This window comes from Dendrobates tinctorius, unplaced genomic scaffold, assembly GCF_039654945.1.
Source record: "Dendrobates tinctorius isolate UK_male_01 unplaced genomic scaffold, ASM3965494v1 ptg000044l, whole genome shotgun sequence".
Lineage (NCBI taxonomy): Eukaryota > Metazoa > Chordata > Amphibia > Anura > Dendrobatidae > Dendrobates > Dendrobates tinctorius.
The window spans coordinates 30763969-30785588 of NW_027361712.1; positions in this window are offsets into that span (position 1 = coordinate 30763969).

Below are 21620 nucleotides of genomic sequence, written 5' to 3' on the forward strand. Positions count from 1 at the left end.
TCAGTCCCAGAACTCTGACGGGGAGTTCTCTCTCTCTGAGAGCATGGTGCTGGAGCCTGCTTTCTCTCTGGCATGCTCTCCCCTGTCTCTAGCGCATTTTCCTTTCGTGCCCTCTGCCTGCACAGCTTCCGGTCCACCCCTCCTTCCTTTGCCTCACTGCCCTTTGCAGTCACATGGTCCAGTCCGGCAGAGCAGAAAGTCTTCCCCCTGGCAACCCTGCTGCCTGGCTAGGTGGTTTCGGATACGGAGCAGGGAAGGTAACCTCCTTTGGGCTCTTCTTCCCCTTCACCCCCTTACAAAAGTAAAAATATGACCTGATAAATTGATAGTGGTCAGAATTTAAAAAATTGGCCTTGTCATGAAGGTGAAAACAGGTTTCTGAGTGTAAGGCTTAAAAAATTTAAAAATTTATGAAATGCTTATAATTGTAACCATCTGAAACATCTGATTAAAATATTAAAACACAAAACAAAGAAGACTGTGAAAATTAATTGTGCCAGTCTCGAAAATTTTGGCCATGACTATCAGGTGAACAAACGATGCAAGAAAAATTTGCAGAGACATTGCAATAGTTATGTGGCATGAAAACTGGAATTTTTCATTCCAGGGTCAATTCCAGATTTCCTGCAAAAAGCAGGACTCTACCCATGAAAAGGCAACATAAACCCTCAAGTAAACAAGTGAAAATTCATCATTGTTTTTAAGGTTTTTTCCATGGTATTAATTTTATGATATAAAAGGTATGTGAAAATGAGTGTCCAGGTCAGAGCGATTCTGGCAAAGCCAAACTTCCATAGATTTTTTTGTCTTCATTTTTTTGACGCCTTAGTATTTTTTTTTTTATTCCATGGAGTAATGTGAGGGTTTGTTTTCTTCGTGGTCAGCTGACGTTTTTATTGATACTAATTTGGGATAAGTACGACAACTTGATCACTTTTGTTTCATCTTTTTAGTGAGGTGAGGTAAGGTGACAAAAAGCGCTATTCTGATGTTTCAATTTTTTTTCTCTTTACTTTCTGTGTTAATTTTATGTTTTGATAATTTTAATAGGGCAGATTTTTATAGATGCAGTAAAACCCAAATATGTTTTTTATTTCTTTATTGTTTAAAAATGGTTAATTTCTAAGAAAGGTTGAGGTAAAGATTTTATTTTCTTATTTTTGAACATTTTTTAGCCCACTTAGGGGACTTCAACCTGCTATAATCTGAAATGTTAGAATATTGCAGTTTATATGCATACAACAACAGCATAGCTATCAATACAGCATCAGAACAACCAGTACATGAAGATGTCACCAGAACCACCATCAATACATAAATATAACACCAGAACATGAATTCATCACCAGAAACATTACATTAATAATAATCTTTATTTTTTATAGTGCTAACAAATTCCACAGCGCTTCACAGTTTTTGTACACATTAGCATCACCGTCCCCAATGGGGCTCACAATCTGAATTCCCTATCAGTAGGTCTTTGGAGTGTGGGAGGAAACCCATGCAACGATGGGGAGAACATACAAGCTCCTTGCAGATGTTGCCCTTGGTGGGATTTGAACCCAGGACCCCAGCACTGCAAGGCTACAGTGCTAACCACTGAATCTAGAATTTCCAGTATGTAAGTAACATACTGGGTAGTTTTTATTACTAGTAGAAATAAGCGGATCTTTTAAAATTCAAATTTGTGAAGTTTGCTGAATTTTCCCTAAAAATTCGATTCATGGTGAATAAATTTGTGTGGAGTAATTCTCTTTCTTTTCTTTTCCATCTGCTCCAAACACCATGATAATTTTTCATATCCAGAGATTGTCTCTGAAAACTTCCTTCTTCTTTGGTTTTCTTCAGCACATCCCAACACAATGGCCTTTAAAATAGCAGTGTCATTATAATGCTCCTGAATAAAAATATCTGCCCATGCTGTGTGCATAAGTAAATAATTGTCCCTCCCTGTGCTGCCTGTAAAAAATATGACTCACACACCATCCCTCTTCTAATACATTGCATGTGCACTGTCCTCTCCAATAAAATATTGCCTCCATACATTCCACCTTTAGGAAGCAAGGCTGCCTCATTTTCCAACTTTATGAACTATAACCATCACACTGACCTCCCTTATGAGCTATAACTGCCAATCTGTCCTCCTATCTCTGTATATTCAGGATTGAGAGTCCTCAGTAGTTGATACCTTTTAATGGCTAACTGAAAAGATGGTAACACATTGCAAGGTTTCGAGACAACTCAGGTCTCTTCATCAGGCATAGACTAATACAAAATCTGAAGAGTCACATATTTATGCACAATACAGCCGAGAAAAATGCAATAGATAAGACAAGTGACGTGAAGCAGAACTATCAATATGGGAGAGGGAGAAACATAAATATAAACATTGAACCAGTTCATAGATAAGGAGTCCGGATGTTTTATGGTCCTCTGATTGGGGTCTAGTTTTAAAAGGAAATTCCTTAATTGATGTAAAAAGACATAAATCCATGCGACACATTCATTCCAGCACTGAGAGTGTCAAAGTTCGTCATAAATTTGTACTCCCAAACTCGTCTCTCTCTCTGAGAATTGAAGTTACCTTTCAATACCAGTAATTTCATATCCACGCTGCTGTGATCAGGGATACAGAAATGTTTTGCCACAGGTAGATCCATTCTTTTTTCTCTTATGTGTGACGATGAGCCTTCATCCTTGTTCTAAGCTTTTGCCCTGTCTCCCCCACATACAGACCCCCAGTTGGACATTTAGTGCAAATAATTAAGTACACCACATTAGATGTAATGCAGGTGAAAGTACCTGGGATCTTGTAGTCCTGATGTGAATTGGGGATTTTTATCGTCTGTGGTCATTATATAAGGACAGGTTTTACATTTTTTCTGGTTGCAAGGAAAGGTTCCTGCAGCTGTTGGAGAGGACAGGGAGCTTCTGACAATGATGCTTCTTAAATTTGGGGGCTGCCTAAAACACAGCAGTGGGGGGTCTGGAAAAATGGTTTTTAATCGGGCATCTTTTTGTAGTAAAGGTTGTAATTTCCGTGCAGCTCCCCTTAGCACCTCCAGATTTGGGTTGTAGGTGACTACTAGAGGCACTCGGTTATTTTCTTCTTTAGCTTTGTAATGTAGCAGGTGATTCCTTGACAATCTGGTGGCTCTTGTAATTTGGTTTTCAATTGTTCTTGGATGGTAACCCTGATTCAAAAAGGTCTTTTTGAGGCGACCAAGGTGAATGTCTCTATCCATGGGGTTGGAACATATACGATTGTATCTGATGGCTTGGCTATAGATAATATAGATAATATTCATGGCCCCTTACCAGCCTGAGAATACCAGTCCCCAGCTGTCTGCTTTAGCAAGGCTGATTGTCAAAAATGGGGGGACCCCACGCCTTTTTTTAAATTATTTATTTGACAGTGTGGGAACTGCGGCTGTCTGAATTGCGGTAATGATTTTACTGCCAATGAGAAGCAGTGTTTGCCACTCTGTCATGCGCATGACATCACGACAAGCACCCAGTGTTTAGGAGGCATCACCCGTACAGTAACATAGACTTCCTGGTGAAGTTCATGTTCATGGTGTCCGTGCCCGAACAGTAGGTGTTTGGTTTGGATGATGTACTTTACTTTATGGGTTCACCCATCTCTACTAACCCTTGTGCTTGATGTCAGTGTCCATAAAATAGCTGACATTAGCCTCACAACGCACCAAGGCAAGAGGGAAGAGCCGGGCAAAGTGCCAGAACTGGCACATTTAATAGATGCGCCTATTCTGAGGTGGCTGCGGGCTGCTATTTAGGCTAGGGAGGACCAATATTCATGGCCCCTTCCCTGTCATGGCCCCTTCCCAGCCCCCAGCTGTCCGCTTTAGCTTAGCTGGTTGTCAAAAATGGAAGGACACTGCAACATTTGAAAAAAATTATTTATTTAAATAATTAAAATATGTATTTAAATAAGCTTTGTTTGGGTTGCCTAATCCAAACTGTAACACAAACTTCCTGGAGAAGTCCGTGTTCGAGGTCCACGCACGTATAATAGATGTTCGGTACTGACCTCAAACGTTACCATTCATTTCCGCCCATGCCTACAAAGTTTATTAAAAACTGGTTGGAAATTAGTATGGAATTCATTTGAGTATCCCAGCATGCACTGGGTACATTTAAATGGGATGTCATTGAGGTAATTGGATGCTGTCATTTAAACAGAAAAACAGAACATCATAACATCATAAGGCGACTGTGATTCCAGAGGCTGTAGTGACCACAGCTGTGCCACTGATGATGCTTCATTTCAGGTAGAAAAAAGAAGCAGTGGGAGTGGCACCCTGAGCCGCTTGAAGACAATCCCTTTGAAAATCCCGAGTGCAAGCTGTGATACTCAAACTAAACATCATTAGAAGTAAGGAAATTAGAGTAGAGCAGACAGAAAGTTATAGTAGAGAGGTAACTTTAGGTAATTCTTAACTGAAGTACCTTAGAAGAGTGGTTAGATTACTAAATTAAATAGTTAGACATAGTATGACACTGATTACATTTTGGATAACCCTTTTAATTTCAAAGGATCATTTTTTTATTGATTTTACATTAGACAATAATATGGGTATAATGATATGGTAAATATCTACTTAAATATCAGCAACAGCTGGATTAGTGAAACTAAGTAAGAGGAAACCACAAAGCAGGATAGCTGGGCGAGTCACCATAGAAACCCAAATGTGCAGTCTGATGTGCACAGTAAACGGTATTACGAGGTCTTCCACATTACTGAGCTGTGGTTGAGCAGAGCTGTGACCGTGTTGAAAGTAAAGGAAATGCTGGTCTGCAACAAAATGTGAGGGACTGAATATTGGTTTACGCATAAAAAAGAAACAAAGTGAATGATGAATGAATAATTTAAATAAGCTTATATAAGCTTATAAACATGTATAAACATGTTTAATTTACTGAATCTGTAGTGTTGAGTGAATTATTTCAATGAGCAGTTCTGAATTTTTAGGATTTCCCTAAATTTGGCAAATTCAAACAATTTTCCTAAATTGGCCAATGCCTTTTTAATAGGGATGAGCAAAGGTCCTATCACTTGAGTATCTGGGTGCTCAGATTTGCTCAGAACTCGATGAGCACTAGCCGGTGCTCGAAGTTGAATCTCGAATCCCTGCCCTATATATTTGACGACTGGTACACAGCCAATAAGCATGCGAGAATTGCCTGCGAGTCACTGTAATTCCGTAGCCATCTTGGCAGTAGCATTACTGTGATTGGTCAGATGCATTACCTCATCAGAGGTTATAAAAGGACCAGTGCTGCCACGCTCGGCTCACAGACGTCATTGCAGATCTCAGGGATAGTTCATATTGAAGGTAGAAGAGTGATTGTCCAGGTCTCTGTGTGCACTGTTTAATGAATGAGTCCTCTAGTGTTGATACTGGTGCTGATTCCGAACCATCATACTAACAGCCTTCTAAGGGATAATCTTGTAATCTTGTGCTTTGTGATTTGTATCATACACATTCTGCATTTAGCCTAGGGAGGGACAGTTGAAGGAGCAGGGAGAGTGCCCGAATACAGTCTCTAGGCAGGGCTTAGGGCTTTACAGTCTGTTTCAAAATACATTTCTGGGGCAGTTGACCACATTCTTTTTTTGGGTGAAAAAATTGACTATCTTGTCATCCATTAAGTGCTTTGTGGTACATTTTTCGTGTTTTATAACACTCCCAAAAAGCGTTGAAAATTTTTTCTGTATTCAATTACTCACCGATAGAGTATTATGTGCTTTGCTGTACATTTTGGTGTTATAAAACATGACATAAAAGAGTTAAAAATGTTTTCTGGATTCAATTATTCAGTGATAGAGAATTACTTGTATTGCGGTACATTTTAGTGTTATATAACACCCCGAAAAAGCATTGAAAAATATTTCTGGATTCAATTCGTGAAATGAATAGCAAACTTCAGCACTCAAAGAAAAATTTTATTGAATATAAGGCAGGACTAGATAATCAGACCCAAATGTATTCAGATGTGTATTAGATCAACGTTTTGGCACATTATAGCCTTTTTCAAGATTTACTGTAACTGAAGGGAATGGGGTTAATTAGTTATCCAAAGAGTATTACATGCCTACTGTTACATTTTGGTTCGTATATAACACTCCAAAAACATTTCTAGATTCAATTATTCACCTATCGAGTATTACATGCTTTTTGTTACATTTCGGTGGTAAAGAACAACACAAAAATGCATTTAAATTTTTTTCTTGCTTCAATCAGTCATTCACAGAGCATTAGGTGCTTTCTTTTACATTTCTGTGGTATATAACACTCCAAAGCAACTCTTTACAACAAAATTTCTTGATTGTGTCCTCTCCCCCTGCATGGTCCAAGAGTGACAGGAGGAGATTCTGCTTAGTGATGCACAAAACTTACAGCAGCCACGGCCACAAGAAGATGACGGTGGGGAAAAACAAATTTTGTCTAAGGAGGAAGATGATGATGAGACACAGTTGCCAATAAGTCAGGTTGTTGTTAACCCAGGATGACTAGTGTGAGTAGTGGAAGACGAGATGGTGTATGACGAAGTCAACCACTCAACCTGGGAAGCTGACATGCAGAGCAAGGCCAGTAGTGTTGATGGGGAGTAATCCGCAGCACCAAAACAGGCAGGAAGAGGCAGTGTGCTGACAAGAGGTTGATGGTGGGCAATTGTTCCACAGAGCACCGACACTCCTGAATTTCTCCGTCAAAGAGTTAGGTGTTCCCCACTCTGGAACTTTTTTAAACAGAGTTTTGAGACACAAAACATAGTCATTTCTCGCATTGTCATCTGTGTGACAAAGCAAGAAACACTGGCTGCTCAGATTGGCAGTAAGATCATTACAAATAGTCAGAGTGCTGCGGCTCCCACGTTGTCAGATGACAGCAGCTGTGACCAGAGGTAAAAGCTCCGGAATTGGTGCAGCTAATAGATTCGCCGTTTCTGGAGCAGTTGCAGATTTCTATTTTTAGGCTAGGGGGCCAATATCCATGACCACTTACTAGCCTGAGAATGCCAGCCCCCTGCTGTCTGCTTTAGCTTGTCAAAAATCGGGGGGAACCAAACCCCCTTTTTTAAATTATCTGTTTAAATAATAAAAAAAGGCATGGAGACCTCTTTATTCTTAATAACCAGCCTTGCTATAGCTGACAACTGAGGGTTGCAGCCTGCATCTGTCAGTTTTGCCTGGCTGATTATCAAAAATACAGGGGAACACACTTCATTTAAAAAAAATGTATTTATTTATAGAGCACACACTGACTGATGCATGCACCCATCAGCCATGCCTGCTCTCGCTGTTAACAGTTGTGGTCTCACGCCGTCATCTGACAGCATGGGAGATGCAGATCTCTGACCGGAGATATTAACTTTACAGCCAATCAAAGACAGTGTTTGCCATGCTGTCATGCACAAGACAGCGTGGCAAACACTGGATGTTCACGACCCTCACTCATGTGAAAGGGGTCCAGGTTTGGATTCGGGTGATGTTCTGGCACCCGAACCAAACTTTTTTGAATTGTTTGATTGAAGCCGCCGAACTCGAACACTAAGGGGTTTGTCCATCACTATACATAATAACGGACACATAAAAAAACACTTGTGGCAAGGGATGCTACATTTCCCTGATGGCACACTGGATGAACATTGTGGAGGCTCTGGCTGAGTCCAACCTTTGCATGGTACATGTTCTCCCGACTCTGATCATTGCTGGCTCTACTTCTATTAGGATTTCCTCCACCTCTTACATCAGTTCTCGCACCCCCTTCTGGAGGAAGATATGCTCTAGTTAACCCCTTTAGTGAACCACTTAAAAAAAAAACAAGTAAAAAAACATCATCATACCGCCAAACAAAAAGTGCACAAGCGATCAAAAACACAGATATAAATAAACATGGTACTGCTGAAAACGCTATCTTGTCCCTCAAAAAAATGAGCTGCCATACAGCATTATCAGCAAAAAAAAAAAAAGTTATAGCTCAGAGAATAAAGCGATGCAAAAATAATTATTTTTTATATAAAATTGTTTTTATTGTATAAAAGCGCCAAAACATAAAAAAAGATATAAATGAGGTATCGCTGTAATCATACTGACCCGAAGAATAAAACTGCTTTATCAATTTTACCACACGTGGAAAGGTGTAAATGCCCCCCCCCTAAAGAAATTCATGAATTGCTGGTTTTTGTTCATTTTGTGTCCCAAAAATCAGAATAAAAAGTGATTAAAAAATGTTATGTGCCCGAAAATAGTACCAATAAAAATATCAACTCGTCCCGCCAAAAATAAGACCTCAAATGACTCTGTGGGTCAAAATATGGAAAAATTATAGCTCTCAAAATGTGGTGATGCAAAAACTATTTTTTGCAATAAAAAGCGTCTTTTAGCGTGTGACAGCTGCCAAACATAAAAAACCCACTATAAATAGTAAATCAAACCCCCCTTTATCACCCCCTTAGTTAGGGAAAAATAATAAAATTAAAAAAATGTATTTATTTCCATTTTCCCATTAGGGTTAGGGTTAGGGCTAGGGTTAGGGTTTGGGCTAGGGTTAGGGCTAGGGTTAGGGTTAGGGTTGGGATTAGGGTTAGGGGTGTGTTTGGGTTAGAATTGGGGGTTTCAACTGTTCAGGCACATCAGGGGCTCTTCAAACGCGACATGGTGTATGATCTCAATTCCAGCCAATTCTGTGTTGAAAAAGTCAGACAGTGCTCCTTCCCTTTCAAGCTCTGCCATGCACCAGAACAGTGGTTTACCACCACATATGGGGTATCAGCCTACTCAGGACAAATTGCACAACAACTTTTGGGGTCCAATTTCTCCTGTTACAGTTGGGAAAATAAAAAATTGGGGGCAAAAAGATCATTTTTGTGGAAAAAATATGATTTTTTTTATTTTTATGGCTCTAGGTTATAAACTTCTGTGAAGCACTTTGGGGTTCAAAATGCTCACCATGCATCTAGATAAGTTCCTTGGGGGTCTAGTTTCCACAATGAGGTCACTTGTGAGGGGTTTCCACTGGGGTCACTTGTGGGGGGTTTCCACTGTTTAGGCACATCAGGGGCTCTCCAAATGTGACATGACATACGCAGACCATTCCATCAAAGTCTGCATTCCAAAACGTCACTACTTCACTTCCAAGCCCCAACGTGTGCCCATACAGTAGTATTCTCCCACATATGAGGTATCAGCGTACTCAGGACAAATTGATCAACAACCTTTGGGGTCTAATTTCTCCTGTTACCCTTGGGAAAATAAAAAAATTGGGGACTAAAAGATCATGTTTGTGGAAAAAATATGATTTTTTTATTTTCACGCCCAGGCGTTATAAACTTCTGTGAAGCCCTTGGGGGTTCAAAGTGCTCACCACACATCTAGATAAGTTTCGTGGGGGGTCTAGTTTCCAAAATGATGTCATTTGTGGGGGGTTTCTACTATTTAGGCACATGAGGGGCTCTCCAAATGCGACATGGCGTCCGATCTCAATTCCAGCCAATTTTGCGTTGAAAAAGTCAAGCAGCACTTCTTCCCTTCCGAGCTCTGCCATGTGCCGAAACAGTGGTTCCCCCCACATATCAGATATCAGCGTACTCAGGACAAATTGCACTATAACTTTTATGGTTCAATTTCTCTTGTTACCCTTGGTAAAATAAAAAAAATTGGACCTGAAGTAATTTTTTTGTGAAAAAAAGTTAAATGTTCATTTTTTTAAACATTCCTGTGAAGCACCTGAAGGGTTAATAAACTTCTTGAATGTGGTTTTGAGCACCTTGAGGGGTGCAGTTTTTAGAATGGTGTCACTTTTGGGTATTTTCTGTCATATAGAACCCTCAAATTGACTTCAAATGTGTGTGGTCCCTAAAAGAAAAATGGTGTTGTAAAAATGAGAAATCGATGGTCAACTTTTAACCCTTATAACTTCCTAACAAAAAAAAAATTTAGTCCCAAAATTGTGCTGATGTAAAGCAAACATGAGGGAAATGTTAGTTATTAAGTATTTTGTGAGCCATATCTCTGTGATTTAAGGGCATGAAAATTCAAAGTTGGAAAATTGCGAAATTTTCAACATTTTCGCCAAATTTCCATTTTTTTCACAAATAAACGCAAGTTATATCAATTAAATTTTATCACTAACATGAAGAACAATATGTCATGAGAAAACAAAGTCAGAATCACGGGAATCAATGGAAGTGTTCCAGAGTTATTACCTCATAAAGGGACAGTGGTCAGAATTGTAAAAATTGGCCCGGTCATTAACATGCAAACCACCCTTGGGGGTAAAGGGGATAAGGAAAAGAGAAAAGGTGTTTACTGAATATGATACAAGGATGATAACATACAGTAGATCAAAGCAGATTGTACTCCAAGCCACTGGGTGTAACATGTCATGTCTCTAGATATCACATTGTAGATGTTTGATCTCAAGCTTCCTGTTCCTGATCTAAAATCTGTTTTTAGATATAGATGCTTGAATAAGATCATATATATGTGCCTTGCAGTTCTGTCACATTAGTTTTTGTTTTTTTCTGGAGATATGCTGTAGTTTAAAATAAGAGTTATGTCTAGTGTTGAGCATTCCGATACCGCAAGTATCGGGTATCGGCCGATACTTGCTGTATCGGAATTCCGATACCGACTTCCGATATTTTTTCAATATCGGAATTCGGCATCGGAATCGGAAGTTCAGTTGATTGACGGCCTGACGTCATCATGATGCGCGGTGTGTGCGCATCATGATGCGCCGTCATTTCGGGCCTTCCGGGGGTCTCTGCCGGCCTGCCGGGGGGCTGTGCCGGCCTGCCGGGGGGCTGTGTGGACTGCCCGGGGTCTGTACCGGCCTGCCGGGGGGCTGTGCCGGCCTGCCGGTGGTCTGTGCACCCTGTGGGGGTCTGTACCGGCCTGCCGGGGGGCTGTGCCGGCCTGCCGGGGGGCTGTGCTGATGTCCGGGGGTCTGTGCAAGCATCGTCCGATGGGACTACAAGTCCCATCGGGCGATGCCTGCTACCATGACAGTGATTGACACATTAGCCAATGATGGGACAGTAGTAGTCCCATCATCCGGCTAATGTGTTAAATGTTAAAAAAAAAAAAAAAAAAATACTACATACATACTACATGCATGCTACATACATACTACATGCTACATACATACTACATATATACTACATACATACTACATACATGCTACATACATACTACATGCATGCTACATACATACTACATGCTACATACATACTACATGCATGCTACATACATACTACATATATACTACATGCATGCTACATACATACTACATGCTACATACATACTACATACATACTACATACATACTACATGCATGCTACATACATACTACATATATACTACATGCATGCTACATACATACTACATGCTACATACATACTACATACATGCTACATACATACTACATACATACTACATACATACTACATACATACTACATGCATGCTACATACATACTACATGCATGCTACATGCATGCTACATACATACTACATGCTACATACATACCACATACATACTACATACATACTACATACTACATATATACTACATGCATGCTACATACATACTACATATATACTACATGCATGCTACATACATACTACATGCTACATACATACTACATACATACTACATACATACTACATGCATGCTACATACATACTACATATATACTACATGCATGCTACATACATACTACATGCTACATACATACTACATACATGCTACATACATACTACATACATACTACATACATACTACATACATACTACATGCATGCTACATACATACTACATGCATGCTACATGCATGCTACATACATACTACATGCTACATACATACCACATACATACTACATACATACTACATACTACATACATACTACATGCTACATACATACCACATATATACTACATACATACAATACATACTACATACATACTACATACATACTACATGCTACATACATACTACATATATACTACATGCATGCTACATACATACTACATGCTACATACATACCACATACATACTACATACATACTACATACATACTACATGCTACATACATACTACATATATACTACATGCATGCTACATACATACTACATGCTACATACATACCACATACATACTACATACATGCTACATATATACTACATGCATGCTACATACATACTACATATATACTAAATGCATGCTACATACATACTACATGCTACATGCATGCTACATACATACTACATACATACTACATGCTACATACATACCACATATATACTACATACATACAATACATTCATACAATACATACATAGACATACAGTACATATAACATAGAGTAACATACTTACCAATACTTGTCACATTGTTCCCCGAAGCCATTGTCTTTTCCGGAATAAATATTAACATAACAAACCACAAAAATACTCACCCACGATCCGAAGCAGTCCACGAGTGTGTCCCACGACGATCTTGGGTAGAGAACGGCAGCATCAGATGATGCTGCCGTTCTCTACGGGCTGCAGGAATCCAATGACGGAAGGTAGGTATCCTTCCGCACTGTATTCCTCCGCCACTTAAAAAAAAAAAGTCCCTAGTCTCACTTTATGCCATTGCTGCGTGGGAATTTCCCACACAGCAATGGCATAAAGTGAGACTAGGGACTTTTTTTTTTTAAGTGGCGGAGGAATACAGTGCGGAAGGATACCTACCTTCCGTCATTGGATTCCTGCAGCCCGTAGAGAACGGCAGCAACAGCTGATGCTGCAGTTCTCTACCCAAGATCGTCGTGGGACACACTCGTGGACTGCTTCGGATCGTGGGTGAGTATTTTTGTGGTTTGTTATGTTAATATTTATTCCGTAGACGACAATGGCTTTGGGGAACAATGTGACAAGTATTGGTAAGTATGTTACTCTATGTTATATGTACTGTATGTCTATGTATGTATTGTATGAATGTATTGTATGTAGTATGTATGTAGTATATATGTGGTATGTATGTAGCATGTAGTATGTATGTAGTATGTATGTAGCATGCATGTAGCATGCAGTATGTATGTAGCATGCATGTAGTATATATGTAGTATGTATGTAGCATGTATGTAGCATGTAGTATGTATGTAGCATGCATGTAGCATGCAGTATGTATGTAGCATGCATGTAGTATATATGTAGTATATATGTAGCATGTATGTGGTATGTATGTAGCATGTAGTATGTATGTAGCATGCATGTAGTATGTATGTAGCATGCATGTAGTATATATGTAGTATGTATGTAGCATGCATGTAGTATATATGTAGTATGTATGTGGTATGTATGTAGCATGTAGTATGTATGTAGCATGCATGTAGTATGTATGTAGCATGCATGTAGTATATATGTAGTATGTATGTAGCATGTAGTATGTAGCATGCATGTAGTATATATGTAGTATGTATGTAGCATGTAGTATGTATGTAGCATTCATGTAATATATATGTAGTATGTATGTAGCATGTAGTATGTATGTAGTATGTATGTAGCATGCATGTAGCATGCAGTATGTATGTAGCATGCATGTAGTATATATGTAGTATGTATGTAGCATGTAGTATGTAGCATGCATGTAGTATATATGTAGTATGTATGTAGCATGTAGTATGTAGCATGCATGTAGTATATATGTGTTATGTATGTAGCATGTAGCATGCATGTAGTATGTATGTAGTATGTATGTGGTATGTATGTAGCATGCAGTATGTATGTAGCATGCATGTAGTATATATGTAGTATGTATGTTGCATGTAGTATTTATGTAGTATGAATGTAGCATGTATGTAGTATGCATGTTGTATGTATGTAGCATGTAATTTTTTTTTTTTTTTTTTTACATTTAACACATTAGCCGGATGATGGGACTACTACTGTCCCATCATTGGCTAATGTGTCAATCACTGTCATGGTAGCAGGCATCGCCCGATGGGACTTGTAGTCCCATCGGACGATGCCTGCACAGACCCCCGGAGCCTGCACAGACCACCGGCAGGCCGGCACAGCCCCCCGGCAGGCCGGCACAGCCCCCCGGCAGGCCGGCACAGCCCCCCGGAGCCTGCACAGCCCCCCGGCAGGCCGGCACAGCCCCCCGGCAGGCCGGCACAGCCCCCCGGAGCCTGCACAGACCACCGGCAGGCCGGCACAGACCACCGGAGCCTGCACAGACCCCCTGGCAGGCCGGCACAGCCCCCCGAAAGGCCCGTACAGACCCCAGAGAGGCTGTACAAGGGCAGGAAAGGGTTTTTCTTATTCCGATACCGGAAGTCCCATAGACTTGAATGGGACTTCCGGTATCGGAATCGGCGATACCGATACTTTTTTTAAAGATCGGCCGATACCATCCGATACGATACTTTGAAGTATCGGACGGTATCGCTCAACTCTAGTTATGTCTACAGTAAACCCTCAAAGTTAGGATGGCTGTGTGCTTTATATGGGTTATATGCAGCTGCAATAAATATTATTCCACCCCCAGGGCAGGTTTTATATAAAGTGAGGCCTTAGCAAAAATTAAAAGTAGAGTCATCAGAAAGAAACATTTATGATGCATTTTACACAGGCTGATTTCAGACGGTTATGTGAATGATGTTTGACTATATTTTAAGTTTGGGGCCTCTTTACACAGGTTTATTAAGCATGATGGAGTTAGAACTATTGCTAATAGGTTATTCGATCCCCATACATATCATGTTTTCTGCAGCACATAACTTGTGCAGACTGGGTGATGTGCTGCTGAGAATGATGATTTTTGCATAAACGATCCAATCACCTAATGAATGAGCAGCATCTTCCTAGTTCATTTGATGATTGCCAACAAACTCTTGATGATTGTGTGGCACCCCCGGGGGTACGGTCGCCACAGTGGCATTACCTCCCTCCTAGGGAGTGTGATGTCATGCTTGGAAGCAATGAAGGATCTCTCTATCAGGTAGTTCCAGCACACAGCACAGTTCCTACTCCATGCTAGCAGAGGGAACTCTGAACCTAACTGCTGGAGAACTGCTCCCTCTGGTCAGGAGGAAGGAAGTCAGTGAGTTGGCTGCAGAGAGAGGGAAGCGTGTGGACATGTGGAGATGAGCTGGAGACTGAGCTGGAGTCAAGCTCACCCCTAAGCTGAAGCGCATTGTCTGGACCCCGGCTTCCGAGGCTGTGTGGTTACTATAGGTCCCACAGCAGAAACCGGAGGAACAAGAGGCTGTAAATGCTCTGTTCCCAACTGAGACTCGACGACACAGAAGCAACATGTGTGAGCCAGAGAGAGAGAGAGTTCTAAGTAAGAGCAAACAAGAGGAACTTGAGTGTAATTCATAACTACAAGTAACTGCAAATACTTCAGATTAGCGCTTGAAAGGAGACTACGCAACCCATCTGCATAGAGAGATTCCCAAGTTGCTTCCATGCCGACCAACTCCTGTACCATCTGTGATCTGAATCCTGGACTGTACCTACAAAGCACAGTAAAAGGTAAAAGAAACTGCACTTTGTTGTGCTCTTTGAATTCTTCCTGTAACCCCTTCAGCACTGCTACATCTCTGTGTCTAAACACTACATCATCTACCTTAACATCTACAACTACTGCCCTGGGACTACAGCTCTGACTGTGGAGAGCTTTACCAATTCTGCTGCATCATACCATCTGTCCCAGAGCATCTGCACTGCAGCGCTGGTCCCCCTTCTGACCAGATACCACAGGTGGCATCACAAACTATCTATGTCACGGGGCAGTAGTGGGAAAACAGGGGTCGAGGAACCTCGGCCCCTGAACTGCCCCTCAGGCTAAGGGGGTTCCCTGATTTTCCTTAACTTGGGGGTACACTTGATGGTAGTGAGGCCCATGTCACCGACCTATCCCTATCTCCTGTTTAGCCCTGAGCTAAACCCCCAACCCCCTTCCCAGGAGGTGAGACAGGGAATAAAGTGAACTGCACCAAAAATGAAAGAAAAGATAATACAGACACCTCAGGATTAAATAAACTAAAACACAAAACTTAGCTTTCTCTGCTGCAATGCACCAAGCAGCAGAGTAAGGCTCCAGATCAGCATTCAGCTGCAGCTCCACTGCACACAGCCAGCTCCTGATAAGCTGAACCACTACTGCACAAGGTAGGTCCAGTCTTCACCACGGTTGGTAGCAAAAGGAAGAGTATCACCAACACCAGCTGATGCCTCAGGAGACCTTTTATAGGAAGGAGGGAGTGGTCACCACCTGCTGACTAACTAAACATGTAGTAACACCAGCAGCCACTGTGGGGGAAAAACCCACCAGCAGACTAACTAAACTTGTAGTAACACCAGTGGCCACCGAGGGCAAAAACTAATATTAACACCCAATGGCTTCAAAGGAAAAAAGTTTATATAAGAGAATCCAGAATCTGACACAGATCCAAAAATGGATCGTGACTGTTACAGAACCACTCAGCACCCAGAATATGTTGTGCAGTTATATGTATATATAATAGGTTCCATGTGAGATGCATGTCCCTAATGTATCAGCAGTGTCCGCCCTCCCCCCACCTCTGTAATTCCCACAGTAAACATCCGCAGGCTCCGGCCACCTGCGGCTTTTGTAATGCATGTCTGGCCTGACGCTTGTCTATTGGTCGGCCCTCTGTATCTGTGTGATATATTCTGTGTCCTGTGAGTAAAGTGTTGTCAGACTGGAAATACATGGAGAAGCAGTGATCTTTTATATGCGCCCATGCACTCAGAGGAATTCCAGCCAGCATCATTCATTCAGACTCCAGCCAACACAGAGCGGACCTCCGAAAACACGGGGTGGTACTGAAAGAGGTACCCCAGCTTGGAAGACCCCGTTACATTGGTGGCAGACAGCGGGATTTGATACCCCTTCTACAGGAGGAAAAAGGAATGAATGGAAAATAACTACCAGAAGTTAAAGAGGACTACGTTAAAAGATCTCGTGGAAGCCCGAGGGTTGATCGCCAGCAACAAAACAAAAGCGGATTTGATGGCAGCCATCATGGAACACGACAGTGCAGCGCCCCCCAATGTAAACGTGGAGGAGACAGAATTCCAGAGGGAGGTAAAGAACAGACTGGCGTTCTATGGCCCAAACCTTGCAGTAGAGATCATACGAGAGGTGATGGCTGATGTGCGTACTAATCTGAAGGAAAAGATGGCCGAGCGGACCAGGATAGAGCTAGCCAAGATGGAAATGGCAGAGCGGACCAAAGTGGAGCTGGCCAAGATGGAGATGGCAGAGCTGAGAGAGGAGAGTCAGCGAGCAGTGGGAGCTCTGGCCTTCGACCAGGTACCTTCAACAGTAAGCCACAAAAAGATCCAGTACAATGCCTTCCGACAGTTGGGGGAGGCAGAGGAAGACATTGATGGCTTTCTGCAGGACTTTGAGCGGAAGTGTGCCCTTCATCAAGTAAAGCCAGAGGAACGGGTTCAGATTCTGGCCAGCAAGCTGACAGGCCGGGCAGCGGACGCCTATTGCACGGTACTTGATGAGGACTGTATGGACTATGAGCGGATCAAAGAAGTGATCTTGGCCCGGTATGCGCTGACACCAGAGGCCTACCGCCAAAAGTTCCGCGGACTTATAAAACGCGTAACCGATACCCACACTGAATGGGCCTGTAAATTACGGCGGTCACTGCTACAGTGGGTACAAAGGAGCCAAGCAACCACTAAGGAGGACGTCCTCCAGCTCTTCCTGTTAGAACGATTCTTTAATGGACTAAACCCCGAGACACAGGAATGGCTTCGGGACAGGCGGCCAACGACTCTTGAGGAAGCCGCTCATCTGGCTGATGAACATCTTGATGCCAGGAGGCCGCAGTTCTCCGGATCAAAGGTGGTCACTAGGGGCCCGCCAAAGGACCTTGAGGGCCCCAAACCACCGAAGATTGTAGGGGGATCAGCTAGAAACCCGGCCTACCACAGTCCCCCTGGGGCGCGATGCCACACCTGTCGTCAGCTGGGCCACCTGCAAAGACAATGCCCCAACCGGACTCAGCATACCCAGTGGCCAAAGGCGGGAACAGCTACCTTAAGCCGGGCTGCTGTACACTGCTACAAAGGGGAAGCTGACCCGGTATTTGACCACCATCGATCTATGCAAAGGCTACTGGCAGATTCCCCTTAGTCCTGACGCTATTCCCAAGTCGGCATTTGTCACCCCGTTCGGCTTATTCCAGTTTCGAGTTATGCCATTCGGGATGAAGAATGCCTCGGCGACCTTCCAAAGGCTGGCTGACCGGCTTCTGGATGGTCTCCAGGACTATGCTTGTGCCTACCTGGACGACATTGCCATCTACAGTGCGACATGGGAAGAGCATCTAAATCACCTATAAACAGTATTGGACAGGATCCACCAGGCTGGAATCACCCTGAACCCAAACAAGTGTCACATGGGCAAACCAGAGGTTCAGTATTTAGGGCATTGGGTGGGAAGTGGGAAACAGCGACCAGAACCAGCCAAGATTGAGGCCATAGCCAAATGGCCCATGCCATGCACTAAAACCCAGGTCATGGCGTTTCTAGGGACAGCGGGGTATTACAAGAAATTCGTTCCCAATTACAGCAGCGTAGCCAAGCCCCTCACTGATTTGACCCGTAAGAACCAACCCTGCCAGGTAACCTGGACCTCAGAGTATGAGGAAGCCTTCCGCCAACTAAAGGACGCCCTCACCAATACCCCTGTATTGGCCGCACCCGATCCAACTACACGTTTCCTTGTTCATACAGACGCTTCTATGTTTGCATTGGGGGCAGTACTGAGCCAAGTCGGGCCGGACGGCCAAGAACACCCGGTAGCTTACCTGAGTCGGAAGCTACTGCTCCATGAAGTAAGCTATGCGGCCATCGAGAAGGAGTGCCTGGCGGTAGTATGGGCACTCAAGAAGTTGCAACCATATTTGTATGGACGACAGTTTTCCCTATTAACGGACCATAATCCCCTAGTCTAGCTTAATCGGGTCTCTGGAGACAACGCCAGATTGCTGCGGTGGAGTTTAGCCCTACAACCTCTGGACTTCACCATCCACTACAGACCCGGCAAACAAAATGGTCCTGTTCATTTTAGACACTGTTCAGATGTTCAGGTTTTAAATACATTAGATAGGGACTGCTTCGTGAAGGGTTACCGTGACGTGGTGAAGCAGCTTGGTATATATTTTTTGCAAAAAACATAACGACTAAATACCCTGTATTTGTTATACAGCACTTGCTGATTACTGTCATGTTTTTACTGCAGAGTATTTTTTCAAATTTGTTATTTTGTGCTTTCTTGTTGTGTCTCAGCCATTGGGTGGTGTGAGCATTGTCTTACCGACTTGTTCACACTTGTGCATATTACATGTTTTTAATCCGTTTTTTCCATGCTCAGCATGGTTTGGGAGACCCCACCCCTCTCCTGTGTAACATGCACATAAATGAGCTGTCCTGCACCACAAGCCCATACTAAGAAGCGCCTGTCCGAATCCTGTTCATTTTAGACACTGTTCAGATGTTCAGGTTTTAAATACATTAGATAGGGACTGCTTCGTGAAGGGTTGCCATGACGTGGTGAAGCAGCTTGGTATATATTTTTTGCAAACAACATATCGACTAAATACCCTGTATTTGTTATACAGCACTTGCTGATTACTGTCATGTTTTTACTGCAGAGTATTTTTTCAAATTTGTTATTTTGTGCTTTCTTGTTGTGTCTCAGCCATTGGGTGGTGTGAGCGTTGTCTTACCGACTTGTTCACACTTGTGCATGTTACATATGTTTTTAATCCGTTTTTTCCATGCTCAGCATGGTTTGGGAGACCCCACCCCTCTCCTGTGTAACATGCACATAAATGAGCTGTCCTGCACTACAAGCCCATACTAAGAAGCGCCTGTCCGAATCCTGTTCATTTTAGACACTGTTCAGATGTTCAGGTTTTAAATACATTAGATAGGGACTGCTTCGTGAAGGGTTACCGTGACGTGGTGAAGCAGCTTGGTATATATTTTTTGCAAACAACATATCGACTAAATACCCTGTATTTGTTATACAGCACTTGCTGATTACTGTCATGTTTTTACTACAGAGTATTTTTTCAAATTTGTTATTTTGTGCTTTCTTGTTGTGTCTCAGCCATTGGGTGGTGTGAGCATTGTCTTACCGACTTGTTCACACTTGTGCATGTTACATATGTTTTTAATCTGTTTTTTCCATGCTCAGCATGGTTTGGGAGACCCCACCCCTCTCCTGTGTAACATGCACATAAATGAGCTGTCCTGCACTACAAGCCCATACTAAGAAGCGCCTGTCCGAATCCTGTTCATTTTAGACACTGTTCAGATGTTCAGGTTTTAAATACATTAGATAGGGACTGCTTCGTGAAGGGTTACCGTGACGTGGTGAAGCAGCTTGGTATATATTTTTTGCAAACAACATATCGACTAAATACCCTGTATTTGTTATACAGCACTTGCTGATTACTGTCATGTTTTTACTACAGAGTATTTTTTCAAATTTGTTATTTTGTGCTTTCTTGTTGTGTCTCAGCCATTGGGTGGTGTGAGCATTGTCTTACCGACTTGTTCACACCTGTGCATGTTACATATGTTTTTAAAATGGTAGCGCCGATGGACTAAGTCGACAAACGGAACTTGTACCAACCCCATAAACTTCGGTCATCCCCAAACCGATCCGTTGAGGATCAGACTGTGTATGCCGATCGCGTCGCTGAAAAGGGGAGCCGTGTTACAGAACCACTCAGCACCCAGAATATGTTGTGCAGTTATATGTATATATAATAGGTTCCATGTGAGATGCATGTCCCTAATGTATCAGCAGTGTCTGCCCTCCCCCCACCTTTGTAATTCCCACAGTAAACATCCGCCGGCTCCGGCCACCTGCGGCTTTTGTAATGCATGTCTGGCCTGACGCTTGTCTATTGGCCGGCCCTCTGTATCTGTGTGATATATTCTGTGTCCTGTGAGTAAAGTGTTGTCAGACTGGAAATACATGGAGAAGCAGTGATCTTTTATATGCGCCCATGCACTCAGAGGAATTCCAGCCAGCATCATTCATTCAGACTCCAGCCAACGCAGAGCGGACCTCCGAAAACACGGGGTGGTACTGAAAGAGGTACCCCAGCTTGGAAGACCCCGTTACAGTGACAATCTACCTATAAACTTTATTCAGCTTCATTCCACCTATTTTACATGGACATCCAGGGCCACGGACCAGGTCACTGCCACCACGACACATCCCTTTAAGACACTGGCCTGGTACTGAGTAAACTCACAGCCCTGGGGGTGCTCCTATTGTCTGCTGACATTTATAAATGTGGATGCTGCATACATTGAAGGTTACACACACATGTTTACATACACAGTAATATACAAATACAGACATGCTGCATATGACACATACCTAATGTTAAGCACACACCCACTCAATGAATGTTACATTTATTCACATAACAGTGTTTAACACAAACACACACACTATATTATTATTATTATTATATATTTATTTTTAAAGAACCATTGATTCCATGGTGCTTTATAAGTGAGAAGTG